Here is a 7,562-nt window from a genome sequence, read left to right as displayed (position 1 = left end):
TGTGGATAGTGTGAGCACCAGGGGGCCAAATTGTAACAAGGTCCAAAACAGTAATAGGCTAGAGCCTCAGAGTCAAACCCTGTTTGGTGGGTTTTGGATGGGAAGGCCTAGCTAGAGAAATACAGGGGTCAGGGCTGTGTAGGTGAAAGACCCCAACATACGAAATAAAACAGGCAGTCTCCCAATCGCAAGAACATCAACAATAATTTCCATCAAGACGTGGCAGATGAGTAGAGGCCAGGACACAAGAGCTCCAAATCAGACTCAAGGGCGCCCTCCGTAAGGTGCAAATGATAAGAAGTGTCCCTGAAGAAGTGAAAATAGTGGATTAAATTCCAGTTATGTTTATAGCCACTGGAGTTTTATCACTGACTTTAGATTTCATCCAGCAAGTAAGATAAAAATATGGATTGTATGCTGGGAACAGAAGCAGCAAGTCAGTGAGTTCAAGTCTGGCTGTGGCAGCTAGCGACTGTGAATTGGGTCAAAACAAAAAGATTCAGCAACAATTCTGGTGACTGAAGTAACTCTACTGCCTGGAGGACTGGACGCCATCTCCAAACCAGCTCCTGTCTGTTTGCTGCAATTTTTACCTTTGTATCATCTTTTCAGCTAATGAAAGTTCTATTCCTGAGTACAGCTATTCCATTAGCTGCAGAAGCAGCCAGCTCACTATGAATTACCAGACTTCTGCAAACATCTAGTTCATTGAAAATATGTTCAGAGAATTCATGAAGATATTGGCATAGTCGCTCCCATTTTGACAGTTGATTACCTCAGTGGCATAGTAATTTTCATACCAGAAATACATGACCTATTCCTGCAAAACTAATTTTGGTATCATACTTGCTGCCTTGAATCTCACCACTTTCAGATTGAAATATAAATGCTACTTCATTGTTTTCACAATAAAAACCACACACATAACAAACCGTCACCATAAGCCAGAAACAAACATCCTTATAGCACTTGTTGAACCTGCAAGGTATACAAGTATCATGGTGATGACTGCAGCAGAAATATCCAGACTAAACAGGTATGGCTACAGACTACTTGCTATTTATTATATATTTTGATTAATGTATATTATTTTTATGAAGAAAACCTTTGCTGCATGATCTAATATTAAAATTATCATAAAAATTGGAAAATCAGTTTGGAATGAAACTGCAGACTGTATTAGGCCCTAAGGTGTTTAACAGCATTTTCTTGCATCTGCTTGATCAGAGTTTGGGTTAAGGAAGAGGCAAAGGAAATGAGTAGGTGAAGGAATGTCATAAACAAAGAGTTCAGAAGGCACGAGAAAGACAGCTAATGGAAGATGGATACAAGTTGCTCAAAGTTCATTTCGTGGCTTCATACCAGGTAGATTTGGTTTAGGACAGGACAGTTCCAATAAGGAACAAAAATAGGCATATTCTTATTAATGATAAAATAACCTATTAGGCACAATTTTGTAGACTTATTTAGCAAGCTTTTGAAGTTGAGCCAAGTAATCAAGTATACACATCTTTGCTCTTCAGCTTTGAACTGTGATTCTTGCTGAATAGTTCATCTGCAGATGAGCAAAGATGAGCACTTTAAAGCTTGATTTTTAAACCTAGGTGTGGCAGAAAACCAAAGTGTGCCTGTGCCTTTAAGGGCAGAAGCAGACTAGCAAAGGAGCCAGGCAGACTAGCAAAGCTCCACCACTGCAGATTGGCTGAGTAACAGGCTTATAAGGTGCTTGCACCTGCAGGCAGTCAGCTGACTAGAGGGAGTCAGAACCCAGACAGCATATAAGCTCAGGGTTGGGGCTGGCTGGGTTTACTCTCACTGGCAATTGCCAGGAGAAGGAGCTCCTGCACAAGAGAACTGTCCGATACATCTGGTTGCCTGCTTTGCTACCTCCAAATGCAGTAAGGCTCTAGCAGCTCACAAGGGACCCAGGACTAAGGCGTACACTATTTTAACAGTAGGAGTTTGCCCTCTAAAAGGGGCAGAGTGCTGCCTTCATGTTGTTGTTATGTTATAGCTTAGCTCACAATTGTGTTGCGCCCCTCTGGCACTGGGCTCAGGAATAGGTGATGTGTATGGGGGGGGGGCCACAGGTGAGGTATGTGCCCCACCCCAGCCCAAGACTGCTTCTGTGGGCGGTCCCTGCTCATTTCCCGTTGCTTGCCACCCCCACCCCTGCCACCAACACCACCATGGCTGTCTATGGGCAGTCCTCACTCAGCCCCCGCTCACCACTGGCATCTCCGTAGCCACCTGCAGATAGTCCCCACTCGCCGCTGCTACGCCCCTGCCACCAACAGTGCTGCCTGCAGGCGGTCTTCGTGTCCCCCACAGCCTCTGGGGGCACGCGTCATTCATAGGCACAATCTTCAGAGGGCCAGAGATCTAGTGTCTGAAAGCTGGGCCCAACACAGTGAGTCTAGGCTAGAAGGCTGAGCTATAGTAAAGGGGTAGAGGCTGAGTGGGCTGAGACCCCCCAACAAAGGAAGTAATATTTAGACTACCATGCCCCATAGTAACCACATGCCTCATGGGTGTTAAGGGGAGGTTTGAAGCCATGCAATCAGCCCATAAGGCCTGTGCGGCCCCATGCAGCACTGTACTAAAGAGGCCCAGCAAAGGACCCAAAAACCAGTGAGCTTGATTGGAAATTCAGCAGACTGGGTCCAAGCAAAGGCTCGTGGGCAGCCCCTCAATTTATTTTGCCAACAAGATGTGACAGGCAAGACAAGAGGGTGCCCTCGGGGTGGAGCTTGCAGGGTTGCGGAGCCGCCAGGGGCATCACTGCCACCCCTGGGGACCCAGCTCCGTGACACTAGACACAAAGTCTTTTTCCTTAAGAGGCTGGCTACCTTTCAGGGGGTTGTAAGACTTCAGACTTAGTAAATTTAAGATTACTCTCTGGTTTAGATATTAAAATTGGTCACTAATAAACACATGATTATCTGGTTTGATACACTCATCATTTACATACTAGTTGCATTTTAATATCAACACTGCTATTGAAATCTATTTAAACATATTCTCGAGTACTTGATTTATGGTGGAACACGCTCCCCAAACTTTCTCTGATCCCCTGAGCACCACTAAGGGTCAACACCACCAATTCAAGTACTGTTTCATTGTGGGCTAAAGACAAAGTGACAGTAAATTTGATTAGAGACAAAAGCAAATTGACCTATTTCAGTTTTGCTTCAGTTCCACTGGCCAATCTAAAATAAATACAAAAGTAAATATGAAAGTTAGTAATATCTTCTAGAAATACCTTGTTAAAATCCAAAGTAAGTTCTTAAATCATGGTTTTTGAAGATCACACTATCAGATTAGGGAACTGTGGGGAAAAATGTATTAGAATTTGGGATATGAATTGTTCTGTATTTTTGCCTACATATCATTTTCTTCCACACAGCTCTTACCTTCTCCAGGCAATTTTTAAATTCACTTGACTTAGCTTGTCATATACAACCCAATAAAATGGTCTTAAATTACATTTCTAGGTTTCAGTAGAAAAAACAGTGTACCTTTCTACTAAGAAAACATCTCCATTTTACAAATGCTGACTTTTGCATTCTTTCTGAATATAAACTTCCAAATGATGATACCTTACCTTTTACCTGGCCAAAAATACCCAAAGCTGAAGATCCTTTGCCTATCAACCCATGCTACAGAAAAGCTACTCATTTAAATTAGAGATGAACCATACAGATCTTCTAAGAGAAGTGGAAAACGAAATATATCTTTCCATTTTTCAGATGCTTCACTTTTTCAACTGGCACTTAAAACAGTCTCAGCTAAATAATCCAGTTCTTTCAAGCAGCCCGTCCTTGGGAACAAGTATCTTTCTCTGGAGGCATCATACATAAATCAGTTATTTACAACTCTAATAGTTTCATCACAGTCCTTTTTAGTGTTCAAGACTGAAATATCATAATCACTTTGTGTTCTAGAGCTAGTAGTTCTACTCGGATTAAGTGCTTAGCACAATGAAATGAGTACACAGACTTTAGTCTTTGGTAGAACCAGCCTGAAGAAAAACTAATTATATATTTCTATTCATGGATTCAGCAGAATTGGCTTTACAGACTCTGGGGGCACGCAGACAGTTTCCTTAGATCTATTCAAGCCTGCCAGTTTAAATTCTTTAGTAGAACTAACCTGGCTGCAGCTCTCAGGCACAGCTTTGACGAAAAGCTAGTGAAGTTCCAAAGCACAAAGATATACTACTTTTAAACAGCATACTACTTTTAACAGCCGTCATCTATAATGCAGTTAAATTCGCATAATTTATAGAAACAAATTGTTCCAGCTGATAAGGTTACTAGCATTCTTCGTTAAATTTAAAAGCACGTACCTAAAGTAATTTTAGAGGAAACAGACTTTATTAGAGAAGAGTGTCCGGGGGGGAGAGCGGGAGGAAGGACCCCATACCCAAAAGGGGGAACCATGGGAAAGAAATCCCTGTGAAGAAAACAAATGTAAAAAAAACCCAAACAAACCAAAGAAAATACTTGCCAGCAGCAGGAACAATGGCACAGCTGGAATGAGGAGGGAAACCTGCATGGCTCATCAGCTGGGTCTTCATACACCTGTGGCCGGCCGGTGACATAACCAGCAATTACCAGCCGGTAAGAATAAAACAAACTGCCAGCGGAGGAAGGGAGAGAGGGGAAACGGGCACAAGGGAGGCACCACCACAGTGTGCCTCTTGGGAGTTGCGCAGGGAAACAGAAGAACAGCCTGCTTGGGCTAACAAGGAGCCAAAGGGAGTCCCGGACACCGACTGGGACAACTGCAGCGAGAAGCAGCTCACCGGAGAGAAGGACAAACCTGAGAAAGCTACTGCAGCCGGCAGAGACTGCAGAAGCGGAGGGAGCAGAGAGAGGGATGCGATGTCCCACACCTTAAAAGGTGGGAGATGCGGGGACATTTGGGAGGTGGAAGAAAACCCCTCTTCAACAGGCTTCATGCAGGAACAGCATGAAGGGCTGCGAAGAGGCGAGTGCTGCTCCTGGGTATGAGGAGCGACTGGACATGCACAGAGGGGCCACAAGGCACCCGAGTAGTCACGCCACTAAAGAAATGGAAGAGGAGTGGAGCCATAACAGTAGAAGAGCCAGAAAGAGGGGGAGAGGCAACACAAGAGAGGGGTCACGAGTACATGGCTCCAGGTGGGGATTATCCCCTGGAGAGATTTAAGGAATAAAGCACCTGGTACCCTGACGAAGGGGCTACTCCGGCTCCCCTTTGCAAAGAGTAGATTGTTAGCTTGTGGGGTTTTTTGTGTTTCCCTGTTTGGAGGGGTTGAGAGGCAGGAGTAAATGCCACAGCTGAGATAGCTGCTGCAGAGCCATTATGGGCTCTGCTATTTTTGTTTAAAGTACTAGTCAGGAGTTATACCTGTTATAAGTTATGAGACTGGGGAATACTGGCTGCAAGGCTGAACTAGCAAGTCCATCCCGAGAACCAGTTACCCAGGATGAGAAGGGGTATGCAAGGCTTCCATGACGTGACAAGAGCAGGAGTGTGGCCAGGAAGACCCGGTGATCCATCAAGGTGGCTTAAGGTCGGGGTGTAGGGGCGGTGGAGCCCTGCAGGTGACTGCCAGACAGAGATTGTGCTGCCAAGGAACTCTGAGTAGTCACCCCACCACTGGGGAACGTTCAAAGTCATGGCAGGCGAGATTGGGGAAGGCTACTCGAAGAGCAGACACTTACTTGGTGGCTTACTAGAGACTGGGGGGGTAATACCATAGACCACTCAAACCAAGGCTGCATGTGACCGTACGTTCGAGGCCCGGTGGTCACAAAGAGGTAAGACTGAAAATATACGTCCACTTAAGGGAGAGAACTGGAAAGAGCCTTTAAGATTGGCTGAAAAATGAAAAGTTAAGAAATAACTTAAAAGCTGCAAAGCATAGAAATAAGGAATGCTTAGGAAGTCCAAATAATCTCAACAGTTCTTTTTAATGTCAGTCTATTTATTTAATGTTACCATTCACAATTAGTTCAGAGAAATGCTTAAAAATAACATTTTCTGGAAACCACATCACCCTGTATGGGTGCCTTTGTCACTGTCCACTATCAGTCTGTGCAGATTACCCTGTATCCAATCAACTCACAGCTCAACTACATATCTAAATAAGCCATGGGCTGGTGATATGAGGGGCATTGGCAGACAGGAGGGAAGGGAGAAGTTATTTTACAACTATAGACATCGTAAAGTCTTCAGACAAATTGGGGGGGAAAAATAGAGGTGCACCAATATATCAGTGCCATATCGGATTGACACTGATAAAAGGAAAATTAGCATTATTTGCTATCTGCTTTTTTTAGCCGGTGTAGCCGTTGATAATGTACCAATAAATATAATGTGCCTTCTGGCTGGGGTCCTGGATGCTGTGTGTGCATGCAGCCGTAGCATGCACGTGGCCAGGAATGCAGCCAGGCACCGTGGAGACCAGCACCCTGCAGTTAAGTATCTGGAGGGGAAGGGGTATGCGGAGAGGCAGATTGAGGCCCCCACAGTGAGGGAGTGGGGCTGGGGCAGGAGGCACTGCCCAGCTAGAGCAGTTAGTAGGACCCAAGGCTGGGGTGGGGAGCAGGATGGAGCCGGAGGCAGTATGTCCAGGGGACATGGGGGAGAAGGGGGTGGCTCCCTTGGGGGAGGCATGGGGTTATGTGCCTTGTGGCAGAGCACGTTGGAGCCTAGTATTTTCGATGATATCCGTGAGGCACGGGACACTGCATAGAGGAGACTGAAGCCGCCCTAGGCATTGGGACACTAAATGGGATGCCTCCCATATTTTAATATACAGTTTAATACTTCAAGTCATGACAGGTGAGACAGGGCAGACTGTCCTAGACAGGTGCAGGCAGACATCAGGGCCGGCCTCACGATGGCTCCCTGTTACATGTCCCCCTGGATTTGTGTGCAAGGTGAGGGCAGATGGAGGCTGCCCACTGAGGGCTCAGGCCTCCTGCCCTCCTGCCCTTGCCCTGGGAGCTGCACAGCCCCTGCCCATCCAGCAACATTGGCAGTGTCGAGTTGTACCCCCTGCTTCTGGACAGCCAGGGAAAGGCAGCATGCAGCCAGCATCCACCCTTGCCCTGTTCAACTCAGGCTAGAAGTGTCTCTGCATTTAAAAATGATAGTGGCAATGCTTTAACTAAAGCTCATTTGACAAGCTTTAGTTCAAGTACTCCCATTTTTAAGTGTTGGGATGACCCCCTGGATGAGCCACCCACAGCTCTGTCCTGCAGCTCACCCAAGCCCCAGGGTCCCATTCACTGCTCTGGCTGGGCAGGACCCCCAACCCCAGCCCCTCCCCCTCCCTCACCATGGGGCCTCAATCTGCCCCTTCCCCTCCACAGACTTACTTGCAGGATGCTGCTCATTTTGCCCAGCTGCTTTCCTGTAAATCGATTATCTGATTGGTATTGGCCAATATGCCTGGTGAATAATTGGTTATCGTATTTGCCAAAAAAACCTTTATTGGTGCACCACTAGAAAAAGACCCAGCAACACATGGTTGCCATTATGTTTATATACTGCAGCCTACTTACCTT

Source organism: Crocodylus siamensis, chromosome 1, assembly GCF_052110815.1.
Source record: "Crocodylus siamensis isolate JL-2025a chromosome 1, ASM5211081v1, whole genome shotgun sequence".
Lineage (NCBI taxonomy): Eukaryota > Metazoa > Chordata > Crocodylia > Crocodylidae > Crocodylus > Crocodylus siamensis.
This window is presented reverse-complemented; position numbering follows the sequence as displayed.